The sequence below is a fragment of the Apodemus sylvaticus genome, chromosome 15 (assembly GCF_947179515.1).
Source record: "Apodemus sylvaticus chromosome 15, mApoSyl1.1, whole genome shotgun sequence".
Classification (NCBI taxonomy): Eukaryota; Metazoa; Chordata; class Mammalia; order Rodentia; family Muridae; genus Apodemus; species Apodemus sylvaticus.
In genome coordinates, this window is record NC_067486.1 from 76,517,211 (window position 1) to 76,535,817 (window position 18,607).

Here is an 18,607-nt window from a genome sequence, read left to right on the forward strand (position 1 = left end):
ATATGAAAGACATTGGTGCTTATAGGGATTTGCACTGTGGAGGCCTTCTGGCTCAAGAGGTTTCAGAGGACAATTTTAGTATGTGGCCTAGAGATTGTTCTCGTAATATTTTGATGAAGAATTTGGCTGCTTTTTGCCCTTGTCTGAAGAATCTGCCTGAGGTTAATGTGAAGAGATTCAGAGTAATTGAATTGATAAAGTCTCAAGCCCAGTATAGACTTTGTCCTGTGGCTCACTCTTATGAGGAACATTTTGATCAAACATAGCAAGCTTAGAAGGCAAAAATACAAAATGTATGGTTCAAAAATTAGAAAGGCACCAGGATATGCAATGGAGCTAAATCCTGTGTTCAAGGATATTAAATGGAGTTAAGGGAGTGGTGACCTAGGACAAGGTCCTACCCAGCTAAGTTTATTATTTATGTATTTACAATTGAACAAGGGATTGTTATATCGAGTTAGTCATCATTATTACCTGGCTATTGTTTCATTTGGACTTTTAATCTGAAATGAAATACAATATAAAAATGGAAGGCACACCTGTGATCCCGATTTTGAGGTTGGAAGACACAGGCTTTTGATCTGGATTTTGAGGCATAGTGGTCATTAAAAGTTTAGGTTCAGACGTGGTAGGACTCATCTTTAATCCCAGGAGAGAGAGACAAGCAGATCACTGAGTTCAAGGCCAGCCTGAGATAGAGAAAGTTACAAATAGAGAAAAGTTAGGATCTACGTGTGGTAGACTACACCTTTAATACCAGCATTCATGAGACAGAGAGGCATGTAGGCCTCTGAATTCAAGGTCAATTTATAGAGCAAATTCTAAGACAGCCAAGCTTAGGTAGTGAAAGATATAATAGAACAAGGTGGGGCACGTTCCCACTCTAGCAAATAGCAGAACTTGGCAACTTAGGCAGTAGCCCTGGCTTTAGAGTCAAGAGTAGAAGGGGTTACTGGAACAATTGATGCTGGCTAGCTGGAGCTAAGGAATTAGCAGGGATTAAGAAGAGATCAGCATCACTGAGGTGAAATCTTCTGGGAAGTGTTTTCTGAGAGCACAAACTGTGTTTTGGACATAGAAGCCAAATTTAGTAATATATAAGAGTCACCCATGTGGTACTGGTTTTAAAGATATGAAGGGCTCATGGAAAACAGCTGAGGTTTGGCACCTCAAACCTCAAAATGGGAGGGTAGGGAAGGCCACTGGTGAAGGTGCAGCCTCAGATGCAGTTAAAGAAGGCCCAGGACTGAAGGGGTCATGCAAAGAAATTGAGGTTTGGCATCATGAAGAAAGCCTAGGAAAGAGGTTATCAGTGAAGCTTCATTCCAGCAGAAGATCCCAGTGCCTGGGATGACCATTAAGAACAGCAGCAGCAGGGGAATGTAGTCAACTAGAGCCTAAAATGTTACAGAGGGCTGAGCCAGAGAAGTGACCTAAATCCTTTGCAGGAACCCAGAAGATTGTGGGTAGATTCCAGGTATTCAAACAAGAACCTGTAAATTTGAAGTTGCCTTGGATACCCCAAGATGGTGGAGGTCCAGAGTCATGGGATATCTGTCTTGGAAAACTGTTAATGAAGTAGAACCAATCCAAGAGAAGGAAGTGTGTTGCAGTCATCAATGCTGAAAGGAGTGAGATATCAGGCATGGGGATCCAGAGTTTAAAATTTGCCTAGCAGCTCTTTGGTCTTGCTTTGGTCCAGTATTTCCTCACTATGACATTTTGGAGTGATAATGTATATCCCATGCCATGATGTTAGAAGTATGTGATCTGTTTCTTTATTTTGATTTTGTAGAGGCTTACAGTTAAATGGTTGTATGCATTTCAGAAGAGACTTTGAACTTTGGACTTTTAACATTGTTGAGACTACTTTAGACTATGGGGACTTTTGACGTTGGGATACATGTATTTTTCATTATGCCAGTCTTTCATTATGGGTGTGGCCCCCATAGACTCAGGGGTTTGCACAAGCCAATGGGGACCAGGGAGTGGGATGTGGTGGTTTGCATATCCTTTGGCCCTTGGGAAGTGCTACTATTAGCAAGTGTGACCTTGTTGGAGGAAGTGCATCACTGTGGGATGGGCTTTGAAGTCACCTAGTACTCAAACTTCTGCCCCGGGGGAAGAGAGTCTTTTCCTTGCTACCTTCAGGTCAAGATGTAGAACTCTCAGCTCCTCCAGTGCCATGTCTGCCTGGATGCTGCCATGCTTTCCACCATGATGATAACAGACTTAACCTCTGGATCTGTAAGCCAGCCCTAACTAAATGTTTTCTTTATAAGGGTTGCCTTGGTCACGAAGATAATGCTTCTGGTTTACTCAGAGTTATCTCATTTGTGCTGTGGCAGGAGACGAGGTCCTCTGCCTCTTTTATCCAGCACTTGTGGTGATGAGACAACATAGAAAAGGAACAGGAAGTAGAAGACAGGAGCTATTCACTGGCATGTTGTGATATGGGGCTTGCCCAGGCTATGACTCCAGTGAGATTAAAGAATAGAAACGAGTGTTCCCATTCATAAGCTTTTAAGGTATGTGAGTCCACAGGTCATTCATTAGAACTATAAGAAGTTTGGTCATTTCCTACCCGATGCTTTCTCTTTACAGATGAAGAAGATGAAGTCAAGAAAGGACAAATGACATGGTTCACAAAGGTGTTTCTGTATCAACAATAGATTACTCAGCTGTCCTAAACTGAAATACTGTATGCCTGGATTCTTCATTTTATTAGTATGATTTTTATTTTTTATCTTCACTTTCCTTTTTGAGAGATGAAGATCCATAGAAGAGAAATGACTTCCCAGTCCACTTATTCAGTTTTCCCAGGGCTGTCCCAGCTGTCAAAGTCCTTGTCTTTGTACCTGGGAAGGAAGGAGAGGGGACCCTAGTGAGAGAATGGATCCCTTCCCTCCCCTCCCTTCCCCTCCCCTCCTCTCCCCTCCCCTTCCCTTTCCTTCCCTTCCCTCCCCTTCCCTTTCCTTCCCTCCCATTCCCTTCCCTTTCCTTCCCTCCCATTCCATTCCCTTCCCTTTTCTTTCTTGAAGCAATTCCTCATCAGGAGCTAGCCCTCACAGCCACCCCTCTTGATTTCCTGGGAAGTTACCAGTAATGGAGTAGGTGCTGGTGGCTATGACGGAGATGGGGGTGTGAGCGTTATGGGAAACCAGAGAAGAACACATTTTGTTTTTTTTTTCTATAGTCAAGAGAACAAGCCCAGAGGGAGACACACTGTCTATTAATGTAATTAGTTTAATGTTTGCACTGCCACAGACAGGACCAGCACTAACTTAACTCACTACCTTTGGGGTAAATGTTGGAGGCATTATCATTAACCTCATTCAGCTGAGAAAACAAGTTCCTTCCAGATGACTGACTTGCTTTAGGCTCCTCACCTAAGTATCAAAAATGAGACTAAAGCTTAGTCCTCCATTTCCTCGCTTAGCATTCCCTATAGCTCTTATTTCTTGCAGAGTCTGCTTTGAGGCATTTCCAGTGCACAGTCCTCATAATAAATATAATAATAAGTTCTTCTTGACATTCAAGCAACTAAATCCTGATGTTGGACCCCAAGGTAGGTTTGTTTATCTTCCTAACCTCTGTGGATAGTGGTATTAGAATATAGTTCATGATCAACCAGAGACTGTTCTACAAGCACCATCTCTGTATAATGAAAATATGAATGACGGATGGGGTATTTTATCAGGAAAGAAGACTTTTGCCTTTAAAATGTTTTCTGGGATGTGACGGGTAAGGATGGGCTGTGTGCAGTAGCTAACCGTGTTGTGCTTGTGAATCATTGACCTGTGACTTGTGGAATCCTATTTTAGAAAGATTTGTACTGTCAGACTGAAGTTCCTTATTTGGAACTTTCGTCACCCCAGAGCCATAAGAATCCATCTTGACAAGACATGTAGGTTTATCCATTATCATAGATGCAGAGTGAATACAGGGTCAGGAACCCCAGAGAAGCTCTCAAACTATAGCGGACCCATGAGGAAGGCACTTTTTCAAAGGGTGGGGGGTTCAATTTTCTCAAATGCCAAATGTTGCAATAGCATTAATTAGTGTGCCAAAACTGCTAAAGCCACTAGATCTTCTTGTCTTTCTGTGAATGCTATGGTAATGTAGCGTATGTATGCAGAAGTGGGGCAGGCAGCTTAGAACCCCTTTATCAATACACGGTGGTACCATACGACAACCATAGGCTCCAGGGTATAAATGGGGGGCTAGGTGTCTTTCAGCCTCCAACACCAGGCTTTTGAGGCTTTGTTTGTTTTTGGTTTTGGTTTTGGTTTTTCAAGACAGGGTTTCTCTGTGTAGCCCTGGCTGTCTTGGAACTCACTATGTAGACCAGGCTGGCCTCGAACTCAGAAATCCACCTGCCTTTGCTTCCCAGAGTGCTGGGATTAAAGGCGTGCGCCACCACTGCCCGGCTTTTTAAAGATTTATTTATTTTATTTATATGAGTACACTGTAGCTGTCTTCAGACACGCTAAAAGTGTGCATCAGATCCCATTACAGATGGTTGTGAGCCACCATGTGATGTGGTTGCGGGGAATTGAACTCAGGACCTCTGGAAGAGCAGCCAGGTGCTCTTAACTGCTAAGCCATCTTTTGAAGCTTAATAAAGGGTTTAGAGAGCTTGCAGTCAGTCTAGATTTCAGAATACAGAACTGGACAGTTGTGAGAACAGAACTAAGCACAGAATCTGAGGTGCGAGCACCCCAGTATACCATGTTATATGAAAGTGTCCTTCATGACGCGGCCCACTGGTGCACACAATGTAATACTTTACAAAATATTTGCACAACCACCGTGCCTTTTAGTATGCCGGGCATTCAGATAAGGATCTTTCATGCAGTACTATGAAAAACAGCAAGGGGTACATGCAAATATTGGGAAGACAAAGAGAAATGACCCACCCCGCTATCCCCATGAGGAGAGGAGAGAAACATCTGTACAGTAGGCGCCTTGTGACGATGATGATTCCTGAGGTGGATAAAGAGGAGCCATCTGGGTGGAGACACTCACACACCTGAAGCACAAACCCAAGAGGGCCCGTGCGTTTGAGAGACAGAGGGTGTGGAGGAATCAGGTCTTGTGGGTAGTAAATGTAGCCAGTGGTGTCCAGGCTGTGAGCTCCCTGGCTAGGCTTCGAATACAGTGCAAAACTTTGGGCCCTAGGCCATTCGATACTTATTTTCCAGGAGAGGAAGTAAGCTCTAGAAGTCAGGACCTTTGCTAAAGCCATACTTGGCTGTAAGGTAACCCCAGGGCAGGCAGGAGCTCAGCATCAACGCTGTTTTTTGCTACCCTGTGCTGCCTCCAGCAGGCCTGAGCCACAGCCGGCCTGCCTTGCACTTGCGTGGGAGAGGCCTCTGGGCTGTTTTTCCTGAGCCAGTGGGGCTGGCTCTGGCAGACGGTGGAAGTGGGTGGGGTGGGGGCCGCGAAGCAGAGGAGGGGCCTAACAACAAGGGCTACATTCAAGGCCTGCACTGGAGCCCAGTGGAGGTGAATGGAAAGCTACAGTCTCTTGGAGCCGTCCAGCCTTGGCAAGGCAGCAGGGGCCTTATAAGGAAATGTTGTTCCTTCTCAGCCAGTGGGACTGGGATAGAGCCCTAGGCCTGGGGGACAGAGCTGCCCTTGTGGCGGTAGGCTGGGGGTGCCACCCGCCGAAGCTCTCAATGGGCCACTTCTGCGGGCTCAGCATTCCCTCTCAGCCTGGGGAACTGCAGCCCCCACTCCCCATACCCACCCACTCGTTAGTCCTCAGCGCTGATTGGAGGAAAGGGGAAAAAACAAAACAAAACAAAGACTTGGCAAGGTCCCTGGCCTCCTTGCTTTTTGACGCTGAATTGCCCAGAAAACAGATTGAAATCGAATTCTGTCTTTTCCCTGATGGATGCACAAGTAAAGGGAACCCTCTTCGACCTGCTGGCCTCTCCAGCACCTTGTCTCTCTGTGAACACAAGAATTAGCGCCTGGCTTACTCTGGTGCAGAAGGGCAGGAGGCTAAGACTCGGCAGGATGGAGCCTTATGCCCGTAAATTTACCTTTTCCATCTCCCACAGGAAAGCAGGAAGCTTTGGAACCCACGGGAGAAGGGTGATTCTCGTCGTCTGTCTCACCTGGGCCAGGCAGGCCGGAGGACCTGCAAGAGTCAGAAGTGTATAGCGGAAAAGCACAGACTATCCCCGACACAGAGCTGACTCTCCTTGGGAACCGACAGTGAGCATTACTCAGCCCCTGGAAAGAGGCCTTTTCTGCAGCCAGGCAAGGAAAGCCCAGGAAAACCTCACTCAACTTGATATTGAACTTGCCAGGAGTGTTGAAGCAGAAAAGATGTTTAATGTGGCTTTATGCTTTGATCGTGCAGACAGGCAGAGACCCATGGAATCCTGAAGCCAAGAGACTTCGAAACATCCTGCTCTCTTCCTAATGCTCCGATTCCTTGGTGCACCACAGCCAACATGTGCATCTGTGGCCATGTTCTCTGTCTTTCAAGAAGACTGTCCAGGACCTCAGATCACCTCCCCCTCTTCCTCTCATCCAGAGTGCCAGTCATTGTGGAGCACCTCCAGGATACAAAGAGGACTAAATCCCAGCATCAGGAGAAAATTGTTGGCACAAAGTTTAGTGTCCAGAGCAAAGCTATGAGAAGCATATGGGAGACACATTGCCAAGACTACAAGCCCTAGCGAAAACACAGGGTTTGGAAGCAGGACAGTCCTGTTGACTACAGTAAAGTCTTAGTCAGGGTTTCTGTCGATCTTACGAAACACCGAAACACTGTGGACCAGAGTCAATTTGGGGAGGAAGAATTTACTTTATCTCACACTTCCAGGCCATAGTTTATCTCTGAGGGAAGTAGTCAGGGTGGGAACTCGAGGCAGGAACTTAGAGGCAGGAGCTGACGCAAAGGCCTTGGAGGAACGCTGCTTACTGGATTTCTTCTCACGGTTTGTGCAACCTACATTCTTATAGACTTACAGACCACCGGCCCCGGGGTTACAACCTCTGCAAGCTGGGTTCTTCCCACATCCATCAGCAACCAAGAAAAATGTGCCACAGGCTTGCCCACAGGCTAGTCTGATAGGAGCATTTTCTTAGTTGAGGTTCCCGTCATGGCTTGTGTCACATTGACATAAAACTTGCCAGTACACTAGATGTTCAGAAGGATCTGGGAGTATAGGTGCTGCACACAAGATTATGTTTGGGGTGAAACAAAAGCTAAGATTTTTTAAAGTGTCATTTTGAGAGTGGAAAGAATGAATTTAGTTTCTAGAGGAAGAAAGTAACTCGGGCAAGACTCCGCTGAAGGGAATTTTGGGGCTCTGATGGTGCCTATGGAGAGATAGGCATGGTTAGATAGATACAGGAGGGGAGGAAGGACTTACAGTTGGAAAACGGGCAAGCAGGATATTTTAGGGCGCCTGAGTGGCCGCGAAGAGACTCAGGAGATAGCCAGGAGTCACAGGAAGCTCTCGAGCACTCAGAAGGTGTGACTGTAGTTTACTCTAGGTATCATGTAGAAACTCATGATAGCATCAGGGACACAGGAAGAACTGAGGCCTGGGGTGTGGACGCCTCTGTGTCTCAACAGTTAGGGCAGGCTTTGTGCTGAGAGACCTTCCTCTCCAGCTTTCTGTCTTGAATCCAGGACTTCAAGCAATGCTGGGTCTTTGAGGTATGTCTGAAGAGCTGGTCACACTTCCCTCAGGCGAGGACGGGAGCAATTTTGATTCATTTCTCTTTTTAATTTGAGTTCAGAAGGGGAACTAGAAGCCCAGGCTTCTGTTTTGTGTACTCACAGGCATGCCTCCTCCCCCTCCACACACACATATTGAAAGGGAAAGATACTATGATGCAGCCTCTTCTCCGAGAGTCCGTCTTTGGTAAGGTGTTCACTGTCCACATGCCCACACTTGCCTCATGTCCACTGAGAGCAGAGCTGTAGCACACACTTCCACTTTGTTTACACCATGCTCTTCCCTTCCTTCCCTGTGGTATACTTCTTGCCTCCCTGTGGTGATACCTCCACACCTAGAAGCCATGGGGCCTCTGCAGAGTTGAGCTGTGTTGGAAGGGGCACAGGGATAACTTGCTCTAGAAGATAGCAATGAAATGTTCCTGATATTTCTCACTGCCCAGCACTTCCAGCTCAGCAGTGGGATTATGATCTTGAGTTTGGTCCCTATATGTGGACAAAAGGATGCTCTGAACCTTGGTAGCCACATTGATTGCCATCAAATTTCTTCCCTGGAGTTTCAGGCACTGTCTCTATACTAGAGGCCATGGTTATTATGTTCATTATGGATTTGTAGGTGACAATGAATCTAGTTCTCTTTAAAGGCATTATGTGATTGTTTTATGGTGCAGTGCTTCCATAATTGTAAAGAGAGAATCTCAACTGGTCATCATTAACATGATGATTGAGGTATCATAGGTAAAACAATTTGGGGGGTATTCCTTTTCTTAATTTTTGTACCCCCATTTATGATGTCAACTGGCTAGTCTCAGCCTCAAACCCAAGAGAAAGTCTTTGACAAATCTCCCCTGAACATTTTCATTCATTTGGGTTGATTTCATCTAACTGTTAATTTATTATTCATGTACTTATCCAACTTAGTAATGGATAGTTTAAAACCTCAAAATGTAGAAGGCCAATTCAGTGTATTCTCTTTTTTCCTCTTTGCCCTTTTGCTTCCTTCCAAAAGCAGTTCACATCTGCATTTTCTAGAGCATAGCTGTCTGGGATGTTTTCCTCAAGCTGATCATCAGCGCTATCCTAATCCATCTTACGCAGGAAGAAGCAGAACTATTCATACAGACTTTGCTGGGGGCATTTGTTCTCACTGTTTTGTTTTTCTCCTCAGAGTGCAAAAACCCTGCTTCTAAACACCAGAAGGCTTTACCAAGTGCAAGCAAACCCAGAGAGACCCCTGACTCCTAGCCTGACCCCACTTGAAGATTACCTGAGGGTACTGAGCTCTCTGTGTGCAATGATACTTAAATGCTGCTTCATTCCATCTCTTAGAGGACTCTCAGGCTGAGCCAAATGAGGACTATGCTCTTAGTTTTTGTGTCAATTCTGCAAGATCTAGGGTGTCTCCTGATATAGTTGTATATCATGATGAAGTCATAGTGTTCTCTTTTTCAGGTTATATTTCTTTAGCTTTCCATGGCAGGACTGAAGTGGATCTTATTTGTTCTAGTCCAAACTGTACAGACCTGGGATATTTTGACCTTGCTTGCACTACTGATGCTGGCCACCTTTCCAGGGATGCCTTGCTTTCCCGTTACACTGGAGCCTTTCTTGCTCACTGGCGACGCTGGGGCATTCTGTTGCTCCTCAGTAGAATCAGGAGCTACACCTTCTCAGAGAGGACCAGGATTCATCATTTCCGGAGGCTCTCCTCTGCGCATGCTGGGAAGGGCATCTAAGGCCTATTTGGTAAAGGAGTCTCTTCCAAACAGAAAAGGTACCTTACATTTGTGAATGAACAGTGCCTTCAGTACTGTGTCACTGGACAATTCCTTAAGATCAGCAGCCTGGAACTTCAATGTTTAGCCACAGAGTCCTGTGGGCTTCACGTACAGAGATAGCAATAAGTCAGTATAAACCGAACTACAAATATCGTGATAGTGGCAGCAGATGTATGAAATCTTACTTGGTGGGGAAAACAGATGCAGATGCCCTGCTGGAGAACTCAGGTTTGAACCTACTGAAATGCTAAGCAGGGTATGTAAAAGACAAAAATTAAAAAAAAAAGTTACCCATGTGTCTTTGGTCTTTAGTGGTATTTTTATTTTCTACCATCTTGTGCACACACGATATATATTTTATATGGTTGCAGTCATCATGCAAATGCTGTTTAGCATTTTGTGTTTCCACTTAATATCATACACCCTTGCCATATTGCTCCAATCTTCATTTTATGACTCTAGAAATGCCATTGTGATGATTCAGAGCGAGCCTTTTTCTACCTTACCTATGCCTGGTATTTTATGTCCCCAGCTGCTTAGCATTATGGAGAATTTTTAAAGGAACATCTTAGGATATTTAGTTGTGTGCTTTTATTGATTTTTCTCCTTAGGAATCCTTGGATTCAAGGAGGCAATGGGCTTGGTCAAAGTTTGGGCTCTTTCGCGGGCAGGAGCATTTCCTCTGTTGTAACGACAATGGTGTCAGGCAGAGCTGTAAACCCTCATCCTGATCTTCTTGGCTCGGAGCACTCTGAGCCAGTGACTAACATGTCACCTGGCAACTGAGCAGAGGAGTAGACATTTGCTAGGTCCTCAGGGAAGCTGTTCCTGAACAAGTTCTCTGCGGGTAACAGCAGACTGCACACTCACTCGGAGGGTGGGGATGTGCATACTGCAGGTGTCTATCTTGTTTGCATAGGTAATTTCACTAGTGACGGCCACTTAAGACCCTGTAGAGCAAAATCACTTGACAACAAGAGCAAGGCAGTGCTGGCACTGTCCTGTGGCTTTAGGGGTAAGGGCTGCCTGGGGTGCAAAGATATAAAATCAGTGTACTCTTAGTGAGGGGACACTGTGGCCCTCATCAGTGACACCACACATGGGCACAGATTCTGGGGCAGATGTCTAATATGGATAGCACAGATGCCATCAGGAGCCCTTGTGGATGTGATTAAACTTGACCAAACTCTCCTGCCAAGCCTTATGAGAGCCTTGAATCCGCAGTGTACTAGCCACAAATGCCCCCAGGACATGTCACCATGACACATTTGCATGACACATCATGCATCCATTTGAGGACAAGGCCCAGTGTCTTCGTCAGCCATCATAAAAATCCAGCTGCTCCCAGACCTTTTTGAGTTTGGTAACTGCTGTGATGTTGAGATCACAAGAAGGATTCTCATGGACTGGGCAACATTTGCTATTGTTTTTCCTCTCAACCTTCTTTCCAGCTCATTTGCCCAAACAAGAGGCAACTGACTGCTGTTTTCCTCACAGTAACACCTCAGTAAGGCCCCTTCTGGGCCCAGAAAGATATTTCTCCAAGTTGTTATGTGAAAGAAAGACAGGTACAAAATCTATTTATTTGCCAGATGAAATAATCTTGTTCTTATAGGTATATGGTAGGTGGGCAGATTTGTTTGGTTCTTGGCTTTCAGAAAAACAATAAAAGTTGCTAAGGGGACAGTTACATCCAGCTTCCCAGGCAGCCCTCACATGTGTTTGGTTGGGCAGACGCTCGGTATGCATACTTGTGTAGCAGTATAACCTACCTGTTGAAACTCGGTCTCCAGTGTGAGGGCATTAGGAGATGGTGACTTTGGGAGGCCCCGTGATTTGTTCATGGAGGAGAGACACTTACGGAAGGGAGAACTGTCTTTGTAAAAGGGGCCCACAGAGCTTTCTCTCCTTTCTCCACTCACAGATGCAGCGAAAGCTGGTACCGTCTTCCTGGAGAAAACCCACCCTGAGTAACCCTCATTAGAGCCTCTATATTCTGGCTTGCTGACCTTGAATTTCCAGTCTCTAGAAAGAGGTAAGAAAGAGGTGCTGCCCTTAGGTCACACGGCTGGTGTAAGTTTGTTACTGCACCCCCATGGGTTAAGGTAATAATCCTCATCTTGGTTTAGAAGCAAAACAACTGGGACTCTGAGAAAGGGAGAAGCTGCTTCCAGCCACATCACTGGTTAGAGATGGTATGACATCAGAAGCCAAACCTGAGCTGCACGTCACACTGCCAGCGGCTCTGGGAACCTCATCACGCATTGGGCGTGGCATGCATTCAATAAATTCATCCCATGCTGTAGATGTGCTTAAGTTTTCTCTGTGGCTGTGTCAAAGAGTACAGGAGGAAGCATTTCTTCTTACCCCAGGACCTGACTTGTAATCAAACTCAGATTGGACAGAAAAAAAATGTATATACATGAAGTGGAATATTACCCATCCATCACAAGAAAAGTGCTACAACAGCAAAGACACTGAAAGGATTACACCCAGAACTCCAGACTCAAAGCCACTGTAATCTATGATTCTATTCACATGAAATGTTGATATGAGTAAATCCATGACAAGAGAAAATAGATGGGTATTGATAGTCTTAGAAGAGGAAGAGATTGGCCATACTATAGACAAGGATGAAAACAGTAACTGTCCAGGAACTGGTGGATCTGTAACTGTGGTGCTTTGGACAGGAATGAACCCCATAGACTAATGTGATTGGATGCTTGGCCCATAGGGAGTGGCATTATTAGGAGGTGTGGTTTGCAGGGGAGTGGTGGCACACACCTTTAATCCCAGCACTTGGGAGGCAGAGGCAGGCGGATTTCTGAGTTCAAGGCCAGCCTGGTCTACAGAGTGAGTTCCAGGACAGCCAGAGCTAAGAGAAACCTTGTCTTGAAAAACAAAACAAAACAAAACACAATAAAAATGAGGTGTGGTTTGGAGGAGGTATGGCCTTGTTGGAGGAAGTGTGTCATTGTAGAGGCGGGCTTTGGGGTCTTACATGCTTAAACTAAGCCTAGTGTCAGTCTCCTGCTGCCTGTGGATCAAGATGTAGAACTGTCACCTTTTTCTCTAGCCCCACATCTGCCTGCATGCTGCTATGCTTCTGCCATAATGATGATAGACTGAACCTCTGAATCTGTAAGCCAACTCCAGTTATGTTTTCTTTTACAAGAGTTGCTATGGTCATGGTGTCTCTTCACAGCAATGAAAACCCTAAGATAGCAACAGAGTGATGCACTGAATGACATTGAACTGTGTATCTTAAAAAGATTAACTGTTATATGGATTTCACCATAGCCTAAAGCCAATGAAGAGACCCAGGAACTGAAAGTGAGAAATCAGAGCTGTGCTTTTCCTCTTTCCATAGTGAGCCTCAGACTTCCTTGCACGTCTGGAAATCATGATGCTATGTCACTGAGCTCTGACACATGCAGTTCCTGATCCCACTTACAGTTGTATGGGCTCTGGGAGGTTTACGCCTCTTTCTGGATTTTATTTCTCCATCTGCAAGAGGAGCACATTATCCAGACTGTACCCAAAGCTCATTCCAGAAAATCGTCAGAAGATCCTGGGACCAGAAGTAGGAAGATTACACGGGAAGAGGAAGTGTTTTGTGGGATTCTGGGGAACCTTCTGTTTCCAGCACATAGGGCCTGGGACTGTCAATATCCTGTCCCCAGGTCCCAGAGAATAGTCTTGGAGAACTGTCTCAGCTCCTGACCTTGTTGGCAAGGCCAGGGATCCCTCCCACTGTGCATCAACTGCAGGGTAAGCCCTCTGGTAATCCTGCTACACACTGAGTCATTCAATACCTCCCAAATGCCTTCCTGTGGTGACCCAGCAGGGAGATCAGCCCCAGACAGATCACTGAGACATGATCTGAAGCAAAAGCAGCGGTTTCAACATTTATGGAACTTTACATTGGGAAGTGATTGGGAACTCATCACACATACAGCAGTGTGCAGTGTTGAAGTGGGAACAGTTCACCATGGGCTCATTCTTTCACTGTGACTCATTTCCCACAAGTGTTAGAGCCCAGGCATTTTGCTAAGTTTTTAAAAAATGTAGATATGTTCAAGGAATTTATTTTCCACCAAGAGAGACAACCCCAAATAGGTAGCCATTAGAAATATAAAGTAACCGGTCAGGCAGAGCAGTTGAAAGACATAGTTGAGCTCAAAGCGGGGGTGGGGGGGTTGGGGGGTGGGGGGGGTTGGGGGATGGGGGGGAGTGGGAGAGTGGGGGGTGGGGGATGTGAGGGGGGAGGGTAAGGGAGGAGGAGGGTCTAGGAAGGTGGCACTTAAACTGGGTTCTCAGGGAAATTGTTGGAGTTCCATGTACCAGTGATACCTCCAAGGTGACAATTAGATTCACCTCCTTCAGCAGGAGGAGGTCTTTTGTTACTGTTGATGGTTTCAAGTGCTAGTGCTACTTGACAATAAAAGGAAAGATACATTTCAGTCTGCATAATTAGTGTTTTTTCTTAAAAATTATTTTACTTGTATTTATTTATTTGTGTGTGTGTGTGTGTTTTTGTCATTAATGTTTAAAAATTCCTTGGGAATTATTCTGACACCTCTTAAAGGCATCAGCCCTTGAAGTCCTTGCTAAAATGATTCAGTGCCCTTTCATCTACTCTGGAATCTCCTGATTGTCTCTGCTCTAGTCCTTCCTGGTTGTCCCTGAGCAGTCAGGCTGTCAAGGGCAAAGGCCTTTCCAAGCTATGTTCTGCTGACTGAACTGCTATTTGTCCTCTGGCCGTGCTCTTTCTGGATTCTCTTCATAAGAGGGCAAAGCGCACATCTGGCTTAGGTGTCTGCAGGGCTAAGTCAGAGTCTGGTCATGCTCTTTTGGGAGGGAATTTGTACAGACCTGTGATCTGTGAAGCCAGTGCACACCACATGACTGATCTCACTTGGCCTGTGCCAATGGGGCATCACAGTCTACTGGATCAAGTCCTCGGAAATAGACCTGAAGGACAAAAAAAAAAGTACTGAGATGGGCTTTCTTAACAAAACCCTTTCCTACCCACTTCCTTTCCAGCCTTCTCTTGTAATAGGAAGCAGGTTTGATTCAGAACTTGGTCTGGAGAGCAGGAAGTATTCAGAGGCAAGGGGGTCCTAGGCTTTCATTCTTTATTGAAATAGTTTGTGTTGATCTGTACAATGTCTGGTATTATTTCAGAATGATCTTCCAGGCAAAAATGAATACTCTCTTATGTGGCTTCATTTGCCTGGTCATCTAAGAACATACCAAATCCCTCGCAGAAGGTGACTGAGTACATGGAAAAGATGAGATCATGTGTTCACTCCCATCTGATCACCTTTCTCGCTCTGGGTTTAACCCTGTCATCACATATGAGGCATACTTGCCATATCCTTAGGATATGGTACCCCACAAAGGGAAACAGCTCTGGATATCAACTCATTAACTTATCTAACAAGCATACCACAGATGCCAAAAGAACGCCAGATAGCAGGGACTTGCAACTGTAAATCCCCCAAGGAAGAAAACTGCTCATTGAGTAGAACCTTGCAGAGCAAAGGAGTCGGCTCCAATGGAGTCCTCCGTCTCAGTCCTGCTGAAAGGTGACCAGGAGGAAGGCACAGAAATCCTACCTAGGAGGGACACACCTCCACTCTCACCCTGTTGGCCATGTGTGGTCTGACTTCATATGAACATGGTAAATATAGTCTCTGGTCACCGCTGCTCGCCGAGGCAGTTCACATTGGGGAGCGAAGGTCATTTGAAGGAACACAGGTCATGACTGCCACTTGGGTTGAGAGCAGCTGGTGAGAAAACAAGTTAGCAGGTTCCATGGGATGTGAGTGGGGAGCACGTATGGACCCTCTCTCATCTTGTCTCTAATTGGTAAGCCGAGTTTCCCCAAGCCTCATTTCTGCAAATACCGCTTTGGAGATCTTTGCCAGGCTGCATAGCACCTGTACTGTAATTGACTTAATATTCTCTTTAACTCGATTTGCATTATAATTTAGTTTCACCAGTAGAATAATATCTTGGAAATCGCAGTTTTGATGTGATAATTATCTTTTTTCTAATACACTCTAAAATACATCTATAATTATTCCAATAAAAATATTTGCCCATTTACCGTGCCAAATACTAGCATCATTCAAGGGAAGTGCATGTTTCAGGCAAGATTGTGACCAAGCACAGAGCCTGGCTGGTCTTTGCTCTGAGGTTGTATTTTGTCCTTTTTCTCCTTCAAGTTACATTTTTTTTGCCTTTTGCTCTTGATGACTCCCAACATTATTCCTACCTCAGGTTCTTGGTCACACCTCTGCTAGGAATGTCTCCTTACTGCTTTCTCCTGTACAGCATCACATGGCTAGTTTCACAGCCACTGAAATCGGAGCTCAAATAGCTCTACTTCAAGAAGCTGTCCTTTTCAGTCTTAGGTTAGTTGTTCTAACCTCTCTTGGTGCCACCTCTTCCAGGAACCCCTGTCTCAGCACTTGTAAGGATTCACAAGACCTAACATGCATTTTTCTAGGATTCATTTATAAATTTTCTACCCGCAATAAAATGTAAATTTCAAGCTGAATGTGATGTTTCACCCCCTGAAACCTGAGTCCTATAGTGAGTCTTGTGTGTGTGTGTGTGTGTTTAAAAAACAAACCAAATTCACTACAGCAACCCAAAAGGTTAAAAAAGCAGAACTCTCACTTACGTTGTTTGCGTCACCATTCCCAGCACTCAGATGTGGCTTGGCATCATTCAAGTCCACTTGATAAATGAGTTAAAACCTAAAAAGCATTATAAGACTAAAAAAATTAAAAGTAAGTTTATCAGCTGTAGTAAGGCTTCATATGCATTGCTTCTACTGTAGACAGAGAAGCACCTTGGACATGAGATCTTTTGGGCTGGCATTTGGGCCTGGAAGCTCATAAGCCTCCTGACTTACCCACCCAGCCACAGCGACAGAATTGCATAAAAGAGCACTGGACTAGATCTGACACTAGTTGACAGATCCTACTCCCACTTAAAGTTAGGAGGTCTGGGGGGAGGTGCAGAGAACCGAAGGCCAACTCCTCCAAGCGTGGAGCCAGCTTCAGAGGCTCAGGGAGCTCAACCTGCAGTCACACTAAAGGAGAGAAGTGGATTTAAAATAATGGGACTTGAAAATCCCAAACATGTCTATTTCACAACTTAAAATGAAGAAGGCATAGATTGGAAATATTCTTATTCTTTCATTTATGAATGAGTTCATTCGGTTATGAAGATGGTGGATATTTTATTGGTTGCAAAATAGAAAACACCCAACAAAATAATCTTCAGATGAGGGGGAGGCCACCACTCCCCAATTTCAGCTATCCAGAAACCTTTGTCATGGGTGTTGTAATGCACCTCCCTGATCCCCTTCTGGGGCATGGAACTTTTGTTTGCCACTCATTACTACTATCACTATAGCTAGCCTTTCCTCAGGAATTGTCCTTGAAGACACCCTTATCCTGGAGGCCGCTCAGATTTGATGGCTAGAGAATAAGAGAATACAAAGTCTTCCTTCCCAACTCATCTCAAAGTGTAGGACCTACTGGGGACCAACAACACTGTTTCTCAATCTCTCCCTTTGGCCAATCCTTCCTCCCTCATACACTCTAAGGCTCTAATATTAAATCTGCATCTGCAGACTTTCCCAGGGAGCCCCAGGACCATTGGTGTTAAACTCCGATTGGCTGTATCCTCAGTGTAACCGTTTTGCTTGATAACTAATTATTTACCATGGCCTTTACTACATTAGCAGATTGCACTTGAAGTGGCAAACCGCATCCAAATAAATGATGCTTGGTGCGTGTGGAAGAACCCAAAACTGCTCAGGCAGCAGGGCACTGTGGCTCAGACTTGCAGTCTGAACTTCAGGGGCTTATCCTGGGAGAACAAGGCCTGCAGAACAATAGAGCAAGACCCTGACTGGAACAAACAAACCTCAGGCAACCTCCATTCAAAGCAAAAAAAAAAAAAAAAAAAAAAAAAAGAAAAAAGAAAATTCCGATCACCCTCAGTCTGTAAAGCAACCAGTGATTTTCCAAACCATGTGGTGTACGTGCATTTCCACCCACTTGGCCCACCAGCCCACTGGTCTTCAGATGGTTGAGGGCAGAGTCCGGATGGCTTCTGATCTTTCACTCTGGCCAGATTTCTCACATCTCTTCTGATTCTTCCCATGAAGGAGTTGGGCTGTGGTATGGCCTCCCAAGTCTCCTGCCTGCGAACTACAACAGTTCCAGTGCCTGGGTCTGGTCCACAGGTCATGTGAGCTTACTCTCATTGTGTATCTTGCTTCTTCATCATTTGCTGCTGGAAACAGCCCGGAGACACCTTGTAGAAATGGAGGACATTGGATTCTTGGCGTACAATCTGAAAGCTGAGTGGCAGGCCCTTGGAGGGAGGAGATTTATACTACTTTCCCGCTGGCTCTCATCGCCTCACCAGTGTGGGCTTCTCTTCAGCAAAGCCTCCTAGGGAGCCTCTCTCTGTGGGAGTGGGCAGCATGCTGATTGCCTTTTTGTGTTTTTTCTCCCCATTTCTTGCCTCTCCCTTTACTTACTCTGCTACCCTTGGATTACCTCTCTGCCTCTAACTCCCCCCCCCCATACTCCCTCCAACATGAGAAGCATTAGTGAAGAGTCTCTTCCAGGCCAGAACATAAAAACCATGGCTCTGACAGTCCTTCTCCTGTTCCCTCTTCCTTGATAGAAACCGTTAGATTCCATTCTTAAAGCTAGCCACCAGGGTCTGTTCTCCTACTTGGCCACTTCTTCCTCCTAAGGTTGATCACCAAGGTCCAGCTATTGAAGTGTTGAAGAAGTCCAGCTATCAAAAGTCTCCTATTGGCTCACTTAATTAACATTCTTGATTAAAATGAACCAACTCTTTCTAACACAGAGTTTCTCCCTTTACCTTTGTATACCACCATTTAGCTATGAGCAGATCTATTTCCTTTCTATGCAGATGGTCCTTTGCCCTTCCCTCTTTTGGGGGTAAATATTCCTTCCCTCTCTCCCACATTCCCTTCTCCTTCTCTCTCAACCTCTATCTCCTGTCTCTGTCCCTTATTCCCTGCCTTTTGTCCCTCGAGGGCAAGTAAATCTCCTTTGTG

General features: G+C 45.3%; 1 long non-coding RNA gene across 2 annotated transcripts in view; it reads left to right on the plus strand.

The window, feature by feature from the left end:
• The window catches only part of LOC127666110 (uncharacterized), a 90,211-nt gene extending 76,555 nt beyond the window's left edge, over positions 1 to 13,656 (plus strand). The window contains exons 3-8 of one of the 2 annotated variants that reach the window (XR_007973544.1): positions 2,605 to 2,727; positions 3,468 to 3,568; positions 6,069 to 7,684; positions 7,811 to 9,479; positions 11,408 to 11,518; positions 11,613 to 13,656. This is a non-coding gene — a long non-coding RNA (uncharacterized LOC127666110). Of the gene's footprint in view, positions 1 to 1,954; positions 2,248 to 2,604; positions 2,728 to 3,467; positions 3,569 to 6,068; positions 9,480 to 11,407; positions 11,519 to 11,612 lie in introns of those variants that run through there. The other variant, XR_007973543.1, reaches the window with a different exon arrangement.
• Positions 13,657 to 18,607: the final 4,951 nt, after the last annotated feature.